The 12325-nt window shown below is 47.2% G+C and overlaps 1 protein-coding gene across 3 annotated transcripts in view; it reads right to left on the reverse strand.

Moving 5' to 3' along the window:
• Window positions 1–12325, reverse strand: part of USP47 (ubiquitin specific peptidase 47) — a 172948-nt gene that overhangs the window by 160274 nt on the left and 349 nt on the right. The window lies entirely within an intron of this gene.

Genomic DNA, 12325 nt, shown 5'->3' on the forward strand with positions numbered 1-12325 from the left:
GTTAGAGGCAGCGGGGGGGGGGAGGGGAGAAGAGGAGAGAAGCAACTAGTCGCTGACGCCGCAGCCAGATTGTGGCCTCCTCTCCTACCTTTGCCACAGCAAGAGGGGGCCATTGCCAGCCCTTTCTGAAGCCAGCCCCTAGGGCCTGCTCCAGGATTGAGGCTGGGGACAGGACACTGTAGCCAAAAGGGGGCTGGGCCCCGATTGGGGCCTCGTTGATCAGGCTGGCAACCCCAAGCCAGGCTGCCATGGCCAGACTGCTGCAGCAGTCACGGGGCTGCCATACCTGGGTCACAGAGTCTGCCTTAGGAGCACAGCAGCTAGGGACAGACTGCAGCAGTCAGATGGGGCCTAGAATTGGGCAACTGCGGCCAGTTGGAGGCATCCACCGCTGCCTGATCCCTTACTATTCCAGCTAGGAGCGTGTATGCATCCCATACAGCTTGCCCTCAGCCGGCCCTTTAAATGAGCAGAGTGCGTCATCTGGCTCATTTTACTCATTTTTTAAATTTTGAATTAATTTTTTATTGTAATTTAAAAAGTTGTGTGTATTTTGGGAATGACAAAAGAGCAGCAGTTCTCAGACTTTGGCCTGTGGCTCACCTGGCTCAATGCAATTTTTCCCCACAGAATACCCACTCCTAGTGGAAACTCACCGTTAATTACAGAATTATGCCAGAGCCATTCTGCTGGTGCTGCAAGTAGGGAGAATGGTTTAATTTAACCAACAAGGAAATATTAAATCGAAATTAAACAGATGAATCACTATAACTTTCTCATGTTAGTTTATCAAACTTCATTTTAAATAAAGTAAAATATGTCCATCACAAAAGATTTCCACAATGTCTCTATTAATGGCAGGGATGGGAAACCTTTTTTGGTTGGGGGCCACTGACCCACAGAAAAATCGGTTGGGACCACACAAGTGACAAGCAAAAAAACCCCTAAAAACCTCCAACCCTCACTGATGTGACCCCCAAATGAGACACCTCACTCCCCTGGCACTCCAGCCCATGGGAGTGGGAGGGTGTCAAGTGCAGAAGTGGGGGCCCACAAAAGCACCCCAAAACCTTATTTCTACAGGCTTTGGTACAAAAATTCCTTGCCCCCCCCCCACAAAAATCCTAATACCCAGACTTTGGGGAATGTCCGCTGCCACCATCAAGTACTTTTGAACCCACAAAAAGGGGTGGACACTTGAAACCAACCTCAAGGGCACCCCAAGCTCTTTTCCCCAAAGAGCATGGAAAAGAAAAGAGAAAACAAGCTGAAGTCTATGGTAGCTGATTCCTAGTCAGACAGACCTCAGGACATAAAAATGAACCAATACCGATTAATAAGAAAAACTCGTATTATCAAAACAAAGCTACCTTTGCAAGCATAGTGACTAGATGGAAAAAGAGCCACCATTAATCTAGATCAGGGGTCTCCAAACTTTTCAGCCCGAGGGCCGCATTAACTATCAAACAGCAGTGCGGGGGCCGACTACACACTTGAGGTCCAAATAAAAAACAATCAAAACATGGATGTTGTTTTTAATTATTTATTTAATATTATTTTATTCAGTTATTATTTAATAACACATTGATACACTACACATGAACACGTGTATTAGTGTGAATGGTGAAATTGTTTCCTGGATGCCAAAATAGCAGACATTTCTGGCTTTAGATTTGTTGTCCCTAACATCAACAGTGACCTGAGATTATCATTGGACAAGTTTGTTCTCAAATTGTTCTTCACGTATTTCATTCTTGAAAATGTTTGTTCACACAGGTATGTTGTTCCAAAGATTGAAAGGTACCTTGATGCAAAAGTTTTGACATTAGGAAAGTCTTCCTTGGGCAAAAAAAGGTAAAAACCCACCAGTCCTATTTTGAACTTGTCCCTAAGGAGGTCATTTGCTTGCAACTCAATGACTTCCAGCTGCAGTTCGTCTGGGCAACTGGCCACATCTGCTTCAAATGGGTTTTGAAACAATCTCACTTCTTCTGCCTTTGAATCCAAAAAGGTCTCCACGGGCCGCATGAGAGGGCCTCGCGGGCCGCATCCGGCCCCCGGGCCGTAGTTTGGAGACCCCTGATCTAGATACTCAGGGGAGCTCCCTGGACTCAGGATTTTAGTTACAAAAGGAAAACACTTTTAAAGAGGGGAAAAAAGCCACTTTTAACACCTCAGACATCAATTCCACATTCCTAAACCAGAAAACAATAAAACCTGACGGGCTAAGCTTTGCCTTCCTTACACATATAAGAAGTCTGTTCTTGGGGAGAGAAGTGTCTTTCTATCTCCCTTAGTACCTGGAGAAACTGTTCTGACAGACAAAGGAGGGAAAAGATTCCTTTGTCCCAGTTTGAAATCCCTACCTGCATTACTATTAGCTGACCAGATACCTATTTAGGGACAGGAGACATAATTAATCCCTTAGCCGCCAGACTGCTGGTCAGCCCTCCTGGTTATGGAGGAACGGGGGGCAGGGGGAACTGAGGTTCAAGGCTTCAGGCCAGATTAACTCCTCTGGGGTTAGTGAATTTTGTGGGGCCCCCAAAGGCTCTGGGGTGGGGCCAAAAATGAGGTGTTCAGTGTGTGGGACAGAGCTGCCAGTGAGAGAAAGGAGGGTAAAGGATCAGGCTGGGAGGTGGGGCATGGAGAGGTAAGGGGGCAAGTTCTGGTTGGGAGGTAGGGTGCAGGAGCAGACTGGGGTGGGGTGTCTGGCCAGGGGAGAGGAAGCAGGTGCAGGATGAGGGTGCGGGATCTTGGCAGCAGAAGGGGAGGGCTTCGTGAGGAGCTGGGGGCAGGTGTCTGGCCAAGGGGAGAGCAAACTGAAGCAGGCTGGGGGTAGGTGTCTGGCCGGCGGGGAAAGGGCAGTAGTGGGCTGGGGGTCTGGGTGGAGAGGGGGAGTGAGGGTGCAGGGTCTAGGCATAGGGGACAGGAAGGGGGGCACTTAGTTGCTTTCGTGCCACACGCCATTCACAGGCACCGTGTCCCGCACATGGCCTCCTGCTGCTCCCATTGGTGGGATTCCACCAGTGTCTGTGTTCTGTTCTTTAGCCCCGAGCCTTGCTGTGTGATTGGGAAAGAAGTGAAGCCAAAAGCAGCTCTGCACGCTGCCACTCCCCTAGCTGATGTTCCTCCCCACCCAGGAAACCAGCGCTCCAAGCTTGCCGGGCTAGCCAAAAAGGCTGGAGCACCAGCATAAGCTCCCCATTGCAGGAGGGAATGAAAAGGGGCTGAGCTTGAGCTGCGAGACAGATTTATCTCTGTAGTGAGCCATATTTGGTTCATAAGCCATAGGTTGCTTACAATTCCCTTGTGAAAGTAGAAAATTATACTGTAAGAGAAAGATGAATTATGCTGTAATAATTGAATAAGCTGAAGGAATACTGTTTGTCTCTGAACAGGAAGAAGAAAAGTATGTTAATGTTGTTTGTAGGTATGCAGATTCCAGAGTGCTAGCCAGAGTTAATAGGAAAAGGAACATTAGGTGTTAGGGAGAAAGCAATTCAGATAACCAAGTAGATATGGACAGGAGATTGCTGTGTGCTTGATGTGGAAATAAAGATACTTGACTAGCCTCACACTAATTATGTGAAGTTTTGCCCCTCTTAAGCCTGTTAATTTTGACTTTCTTTTGACTGTATAAATCAAGGGGTTTGAACCTTGTATGGCACTCACATTTTCTTGGTTAATTTAGCAGAGCAGCTTTGCTAAATAAACAGAGCGGTCTGACAAATCTGTGAGTCCTGTCTGACTTTGACACCCTGATCTAGGGGATGAAGGAAAAGGGAATGAAGCTCTCAAACTCAACCCATATGAACACCCCAAAAATCATCCAGAAACAATTAAAGATCATTTCTGGCAAAGCCAAACATATACTGGACCTCAGATGAGGCTATTATCAGCTTTGGCTCAGAGGTTCCTAGAGAAGTTGATGAGCTAAGGCAGGGCTACTCAACACGTGGCCCACAGGTCGGCCCAATTGTTTGTGGCCACGGTGCAGTTTGGGTTTATGTGAGGCTCAACATGCGGTCTGCAGATGGGAGCCAAAACAAAAGAGTAATCAATAACAGTATTCTGTTGATATGCATTTTAGTAGTTACATTCCTGGACTACCATTATTAAAAGTGCTGTCATATGGATGGAAATAGAGTACATATTGCATTTTATTAATATCAGCAGAACTGACTTAAATGAGGCCTGTGTATTGTGTAGTCTTGCCTTAATCTTTGTATTCTTGCCTGTCAGTGTGAAAGAAGCTATTTGCATATCTATTTGCATGTAAATGCAACCACACTTAAGTTGCAGCCATTGACATGTGCTGTGAGTATCACTGGCCCAGAGGGCTTCCAAAGTTGAGTAGCCCTGAGCTAAGGGTTGCCTAGGAAAACATGCTTTCATTCCGTACCAACTGTGAAAGAGATCCCAGTTTGAGGTCATTACCATTTCTGGCAATAGTATCATTAGAACAGCCAAGTTCAAGTGCAACACCAAGGAAGGTATAGGTGTCGTAAGTATTGATGAAGTTGTGACTAAGCGTTCCCACATGATTGGAAAAACTCAGTTGGGGGGGGGGGGGGGAAGCTGGCAGCAGGGGTGCTAGAAATGACCTCCACTGGTCTGGAAAAATCCCTCATCCTGGGCCTATAGGTCACATTACAAAACAAAAATTAATATAAACACTTCCACATATATGCAACTTAAAAAACTATTGTCCCATGCTAGTACATAACAGGGATCTCAACATGTTAACAACTACACGATTTACTGATAAGCCTGGACTTTTCTAAGAACCACCATGCTCCCTTCTCCTGGACTTAGTTATTCATTAAGCATATTGCCAGGCATGCAGGCTAGTTTGGCAACTGGCAAGTAAGTCTCTTGGCCACAGCCTGCTTCTGGCACCCCAGCCCTTTCCTACCCCAACTCAACATACCCAAACCCTCTGTCCCCCTCTTACACCTATACCTGCTCCCTGATCTGGCACCCTCACTCTCCTCACACAGATCACAATCCTCTCCTACCCTGGGTCACACCCCAAACCTCTGAACTCCAGTCCCCTGCCCTAGGTCACAACCACCTGCTTCATCCCAACTCCCTCCCAGACTCCAGTCTCCCTCCTGCACCCCAGTCCCTTACCCCATGCTTCCTTTTGCACCCAACCTCCATTTCAGACCCTGCATCTCCTCCATTAATATCATGGAAGAGTGCGGCCCTTGACCACTTTCCAAAATCTTGAACTGGCCCCCGTCAAATATTATTGACCACCCCCTGACAAACAGACCTCACCAGAAGAAGTCATAAGAAAATATTTGTTTGCTCAAGGGACAACAGAAATAAGCATTTTAAAAAAAAAAACCCTATGTGCATGACCCTAAAATTAACAATTCAACATTCTGACCAGCCTTATAGGAATAACTCTTGCATGCATATATTTCCATTTCCAAGTAACTTTCAAATCTCTAGGACCTTTAATTGTACTTTTAGTTATTTTAAAGAATTTTCAGCTGCTTTCCTGAAACAAGAAAAAGTAGTGTGTCACTGCATCTTCACAATGTCTCAATTGCCACTGCCAACAGTACCACTGAATGAAGAGTGTGGCTAGTTTTATAAACTGAAATTGCACAGGGACAGGATTAATCATTACACTAATAAGGCTATAGCATCCTTCCATTGTTTAGGCCCTCCTGCTCAGGCAGGAGGCAGAGCCAGCCCAGGTGAAGGAAGGAGGAGAGTGAGATTGCTCACATAGGCCTGCCGGAGGGGGAGAAGCAAGGTCTGTTTGCCCTCTGCTTGATCCTTCATTCTACACATTCTTCCAAGAATCCGTGGCTCTTGAGCCGCACGCGGATCTTTTATTAAAGAAATGCAGCTCCTGCTGGTTCTGAACCACACGCCTGGACTGCTCACGGCCGGCCACTCTGAGCACGTACCCCAGTGCCTGGAGGGAGAAGTGCAAGTGGCTGTGGCCGCAGCAGCATCAGCAGCTCTGGGACCCAGGCATTAGGTTAGTGTGGGGGGGGGGAAGCATGCCCGGCTCTGGGAGAGGGGAGGAGGATTGGGTTAGAGCAGGGGGGCTGAGGGTGCCTAGTTCTGGGGGAGAGGAGCAGGACTGGGTTAGAGTGGGGGAGGAGGGAGAGGCTGAAGCACTTTAAACTCAAAGTCTTCATGGATGCAGAACAAGGCAGCCAACACAGATGTCATTTAAACTCCAGGGCAAAAAAAAAAAAAAAAAAAAAAAAAAGAATCAGCATGTACCTGGTTTTCACTGTTTCTTTAAAGAAAATTCAAAGGCTATTGTTTGCTAGGCTGAAGCAATTAGACTTTAGTTTTTGTCTGAAATATCCTGTAATGTTATTTTTATCACTACATTTTGTGTACTATATCGATATATAAAAATAAATATATACATCGCTCTTTGCACTCTATCCACCACTATTTTGGCTCTTCATCTCTAACTGGTTGGCCACCCCAAGCTAGTAGGTAGTAAAAAAGAGGCAGCACATGTAAAGCAAAATCTTAACACACATGTATTTTAGATCAAGTTACACTGATCAGATATCCTCTACCAGTATTATAAAGTATTCCACAAATTTGGACAGAAATAATATAAATAAAACACACTGGGCACACAGGGACTAACAGTTCTCCCACACATACAAACTCCAAATCCACATTCTTCTATACCAGGGGTTGGCAACCTATGGCTGGCAAGCCACGTTTGTCTCACTAGGGAGCAGGCCATGGCTCTTCTGGAGCCCCAGCAGCTTTCACCACAGCATGAAGCCAGCACTGGCACTACAGCCTTAATCTCTCCTCCCACCCCCTGGCCACCTCTGCAAGACTAAAATGCCAGCACCAGCTTCCAGCAGGGGAGCCTTCCTGCCAGATCCAGCAGGTGAGAAACAAGTGGTGCAAAAAATGCCTCCGTGTGCTGCTTTTTCTTCCCCTGGCATGTGGAAAACCAGGAACCAAAAATAGCTCCATGCACGCTATCATTTTTCCCCCCAGGAAACACTGGCGGCTTCCTTCCAGCTCATGGCAGCAGGGGGAGGCCGTGTTCCACACAGCACAAAAGCAAGTAAGTGGCCTCCCCAACCTTCATGCCCAGATCCTGCACCCCCCCCTTACTCATTCCCCTTGGCCAGACACCCTACTCCCAGCCTACTCCTGCAACCTATATCCCACCCAGACCACACCCCTCCTATACCCCACCTCCTGCCCAGATCCTGAACCTCTATCTCTATCCCATTCAATGGCAGCCCTGTCCCACACACTTAACCCCTCATTTTTTGCACCACTCCAGAGCCTTGGGGGGGCCCACTATAGCCACTAACCCTGGAACTCCAGAAGAGTAAATCGGATCTGAGACCCTGAACCTCAGTCCTCCCTAACCCTCCCCCATCATGGGACTGGAGCACCAGAGGAGTGAAGCATCACAGTTGGGGGCCACATCAGTGAGGGTTAGGGTGGTTTAGAGGGATTTCTTTTGCTTCTCACTTGTGTGGTCCCCAACTGATTTTTCTGTGGCCCCTGACCCAAAAAAGGGGGAGGAGTTTCATTGTATGTAAGAGAGTACTACGATTGCTCTGAACTCCAGTATAAACAAGGAGAAAAACCTGTTGAGAGTCTATGGGTTAAGTTTAAAGGAGCAAACAACAGCAGTGATGTTGTGGTTGGTGTCTGCTACAGGTCACCGAATCAGGTGGATGAGGTAGATGAGGCTTTCTTCAGACAACTGAGCGAAGCTTCCAGATCGCAGGCCCTGGTTCTCATGGGGAACTTTAATCACCCTGACATCTGTTGGGAAACTTATGCGGCAGTACACAGGCAATCCAGGAAGTTTTTGGAGAATATTGGTGATAACTTCTTGACACAAGTGCTGAAGGATCCGACCAGGGGCCGTGCACAGCTTGACCTTCTGCTCACAAACAGGGAGGAACTAATAGGGGAAGTGGACGTGGGTGACAACCTGGGAAGCAGTGATCATGAGATGGTAGATTTCAGGATCCTGACCAAAGGAAGAAAAGAGAGTAGTAAAATACACACCTTGGACTTGAAAAAAGCAGATTTTGACTCCCTCAGAGATCTGATGAGCAGAATCCCCTGGGATGTTAACATAAAGGGGAAAGGAGTCCAGGACAGCTGGCAGTATTTTAAAGAAGCCTTACTGAAGGCACAGAAAGAAACCATCCCGACGCGTAGCAAGAGAGGCAAACATGGTAGGATACCAGATTGGCTTACAGGGGAAATCCTTGGTGAACCTTAAGCACAAAAAGGAAGCTTACAAAAAGTGGAAACTTGGACAAATGACCAGGGAGCAGTTTAAAGGTATAGCTCGAGAATGCCAGGGGGTTATCAGGAAGGCGAAAGCGCAAATGGAATTGCGACTGGCTAAGGATGTGAAGGATAACATGAAAGGTTTCTACAGGCATGTTAACAAGAAGAAGGTGATCAGAGACTGTGTGCGGATGAAGGAGGTAACCTAGTGACAGATGATGTGGGGAAAGCTCAAGTACTTAATTCACGGAGAAGGTCGGCTCCTGGACTGCTGTGCTAAGTGACGCAAGATGGGATGAAGATGGACAGCCCATGGTGGGTAAAGAACAGGTTAGGAACTAGTTAGAAAAGCTAAACGTACATAAATCCATGGGTCTGGACTTAGTGCATCCGAGGGTACTGAGAGAGTTGGCAAATGTCATTGAGGAGCCTTTGGCTATCATCTTTGAAAAGTCGTGGAGATCGGGAGAAATCCCGGATGATTGGAAAAAGGCAAATGTAGTGCCCATCTTCAAAAAAGGGAAGAAGGACGATCCAGGGAACTATAGGCCGGTCAGTCTTACCTTGGTTCCTGGAAAAATCATGGAAGGGATCCTTAAGGAATCCCTTTTGAGGCACTTGGATGAGAGGAAAGTAATTAGGAATAGTTAGCATGGATTCACAAAGGGCAAGTCATGCCTGACCAATCTGATTAGCTTCTATGATGAGGTAACTGGCTCGGTGGACATGGGAAGTCAGTGGATGTGATATTCCTTGACTTTAGCAAGGCTTTTGATACGGTCTCCCACAATATTCTTGCCAGCAAGTTAAGGGAATGTGGATTGGATAAATGGACGGTAAGATGGATAGAAAGCTGGCTAGAAGGCTGGGCCCAGCAGGTAATGATCAATGGCTCGATGTCAGGATGGCGGTCAGTTTTTAGCAGAGTGCCCCAAGGTTCGGTTCTAGGACCGGTTTTGTTCAATATCTTTATTAATGATCTGGATGAGGGGATGGATTGCCCCCTCAGCAAGTTTGCGGATGACACTAAGCTGGGGGGAGAGGTAGATACGCTTAAGGGCAGAGATAAGGTCCAGAATGACTTAGACAAATTGGAGGACTGGGCCACAAGAAATCTGATGAGTTTCAACAAGGACAAGTGTAGAGTCCTGCACTTGGGACGGAAGAATCCCAAGCATAGTTACAAGCTGGGGACTAACCGGTTAAGTAGTAGTTCTGCAGAAAAGGACCTGGGGGTTACAGTGGATGAGAAGCTGGATACGAGTCAACAGTGTGCCCTTGTAGCCAAGAAGGCTAATGGCATATTAGGTTGCATTAGAGGAGCATTGCCAGCAGATCCAGAGATGTCATTATTCCCCTTTATTCGGCTTTGGTGAGGCCATATCTGGAGTATTGTGTCCAGTTCTGGGCCCCCCACTACAAAAAGGATGTGGACGCATTGGAGAGGGTCCAGCGGAGGGCAACCAAAATGATTAGGGGGCTGGAGCATATGACTTATGAGGGGAGGCTAAGAGATTTGGGTCTGTTTAGTCTGCAGAAGCGAAGAGTGAGGGGGGATTTGATAGCAGCCTTCAACTTCCTGAAGGGAGGTTCCAAAGAGGATGGAGAGAGGCTGTTCTCAGTAGTGACAGATGGTAGAACAAGGAGCAATGGTCTCAAGTTGTGGTGGGAGAGGTCCAGGTTGGACATTAGGAAAAACTATTTCACTAGGAGGGTGGTGAAGCACTAGAAAGGGTTACCTAGGGAAGTAGTGGAGTCTCCATCCCTAGAGGTGTTTAAGTCTTGGCTTGACAAAGCCTTGGCTGGGTTGATTAAGTTGGGATTGGTCCTGCCTAGAGCAGGGGACTGGACTTGATGACCTTCTGAGGTCTCTTCCAGTTCTATGATTCTATGAAAACACCCGTAAGGAATGGCCACAATAAGATTCTTCTGTTGAAGTGGGTTTTATCCACACAAGCTCATGACCCTATATAGGTGTCACAGGACTACTCCACCTCTTTATTTCTGTTACCACCACAAGTGCAACTGGCTTCTCCTGTATGTCTCTATTTTCTATTTTCCACCCACCTGCACTGACTATACCCCCTTCTGCCTTGTGGTGGTGTTTTTGTGTGTTTTTTAATCCAAATACTTTAATTTTAAGTTTTAGAAATGTGTCTCCAAAATACAGCTTTCTATCTTATTTTATTATATATCCTTCACTTATGATACAGTACTGCTCCCACACACTCACAATATCTATTTACATGTCTATAAAACTTAGGAACAGCTATACTTAGGGATGTTAAATTTGGTTTAATCAACTGGTTGATGGATTTTCCATCAATTAGTTGATAAGCAAGGGAGCCAGCCACACCTGAGGAGTTAACCCCACTGTGCCTTTGCTTTTTAAATATATTTCAAGCCTGCCAGCTCTTAATACATTTAAAAATCAGCACAGTGGGGGGGAGCAGAGGAGGGACCCAGCACTAGCTGGGACAGCTAATTCCCTGCTCGCGCTGGGTTCCCTTCCCTACCCTGCACTTTATCATTTTACATGTATTAAGAGCAGGACCCAGTGGAGCTGGGAATCAGCTGTCCCAGCTCATGCAGGTCACCCCTGGCTGTGCTTCTGATTTTTAAACAAACTAAGAGCCAACAGTCTGTTATCACATTTAAAAAGCAGAGGTGCAGCATCTGGTACTGGATGTGAGCCAGAAATCAGCTGATTCCCAGCTCCTGCCTACTCCCCTGCCCTCCCCACCCCCCAGAGATAGTGTTGGGGGAACCAGTTTTTAAGCCAGCTCTGAGAGGCAGCAAGGGGGGGGGGGAGAGAAGAGCAGGGGAGTAGAGGGGAGAAGCAACTAGTCAAGCTTTTGATTATCTTATAGTCAACTAGTCACATATCCCTAGCTGTAGTACAGTCGTTTTCTGGAATTAAGGTCTCAAAATGACAAGTACTGTACAAACCAGTAATAAGACGACAGGTACATAATCTAGATATGTAACAAGACAGAACAGACTGAGAGAAGTAAATCCAGGTTGGAAAGCTAAGTAACATTTATTAATACAAAAATGTAAAATCACTAAAAAATTATGGAGCGTATTAATTTTCCTGCTAGATCCACAATTCTCAAAAGAATTTGCTGAAAATCTTAACGTTAATTCCTTAAAAAGAGCATTACTATCACTTTGTTCATCATTTAAAATCTGTTCCCCTCCTCTTTCAATCTTGAACAATATTTTTGACACAAACTTTACATAAGAACATATCAGGGCAAAAGGGCAAAGGTGCCATTCCCCTACACTCTGTCCCTCATCCTTAACCTCTTACAGACACCATTTCCTTCCCTCCCCACTGCTAAAGCGATAGCAACCTTTTCCTGCAAACAGGAACACCATGGGCTACAAAACCAATTCTCTTCTCAGGACCCCAGCCCACCATGAACACTCCTGTCCTTCTCCACCATCGTCAGATAACATCATAGAGGTTATATAGCCTCCTCTGAAATCCACACGTGAGCCCACGCTCTCCAAACCTCTTCCCTCCAGTCTCCACCCCTTCTTCACTCAAAGAGCTTCTCCCCTCCTCAAGAGTCTCAGACCGAATCCCTCATACAACCCCAACTCCTTCAAAGCCCACAGACAAGGACCTGCTCTCCACTCAAGAGTCGTGAGGACAATTTCTCTTCCTACACAGCTCGTTAAGGGGTGTCCAGCTAACTTCGTACAGGCATGCACCGTCTAGCACCCGCCCGCCCAATACCCCAGGCTCCCAGGAGCCACAGAGCCAGGATGACCCTTTCACATCTCCCCGCTCCCGTCAGACAAGGGGCCTCCCTGCCCAGGCTTCGCCTCTTCCTCCTTTACACACGCCGAGGGCACCCCGTTCACCCAGACCCCACAAAAACAAGGCCTCCGCCGGGCTCGCGCAAACAGCGGCCGCCACCGGCCCCGCTCCCCGCAGAAACCCGCATGCCGGAACATGGGCAGGGGCCTGCCGCAACCGCCCCCGCCCGCCCGCCCGCCCGCCATTCGCACTTGGACAGCAGAGCCCAGCCCCAGCCCC

Source organism: Pelodiscus sinensis, chromosome 4 (genome assembly GCF_049634645.1).
Source record: "Pelodiscus sinensis isolate JC-2024 chromosome 4, ASM4963464v1, whole genome shotgun sequence".
Lineage (NCBI taxonomy): Eukaryota > Metazoa > Chordata > Testudines > Trionychidae > Pelodiscus > Pelodiscus sinensis.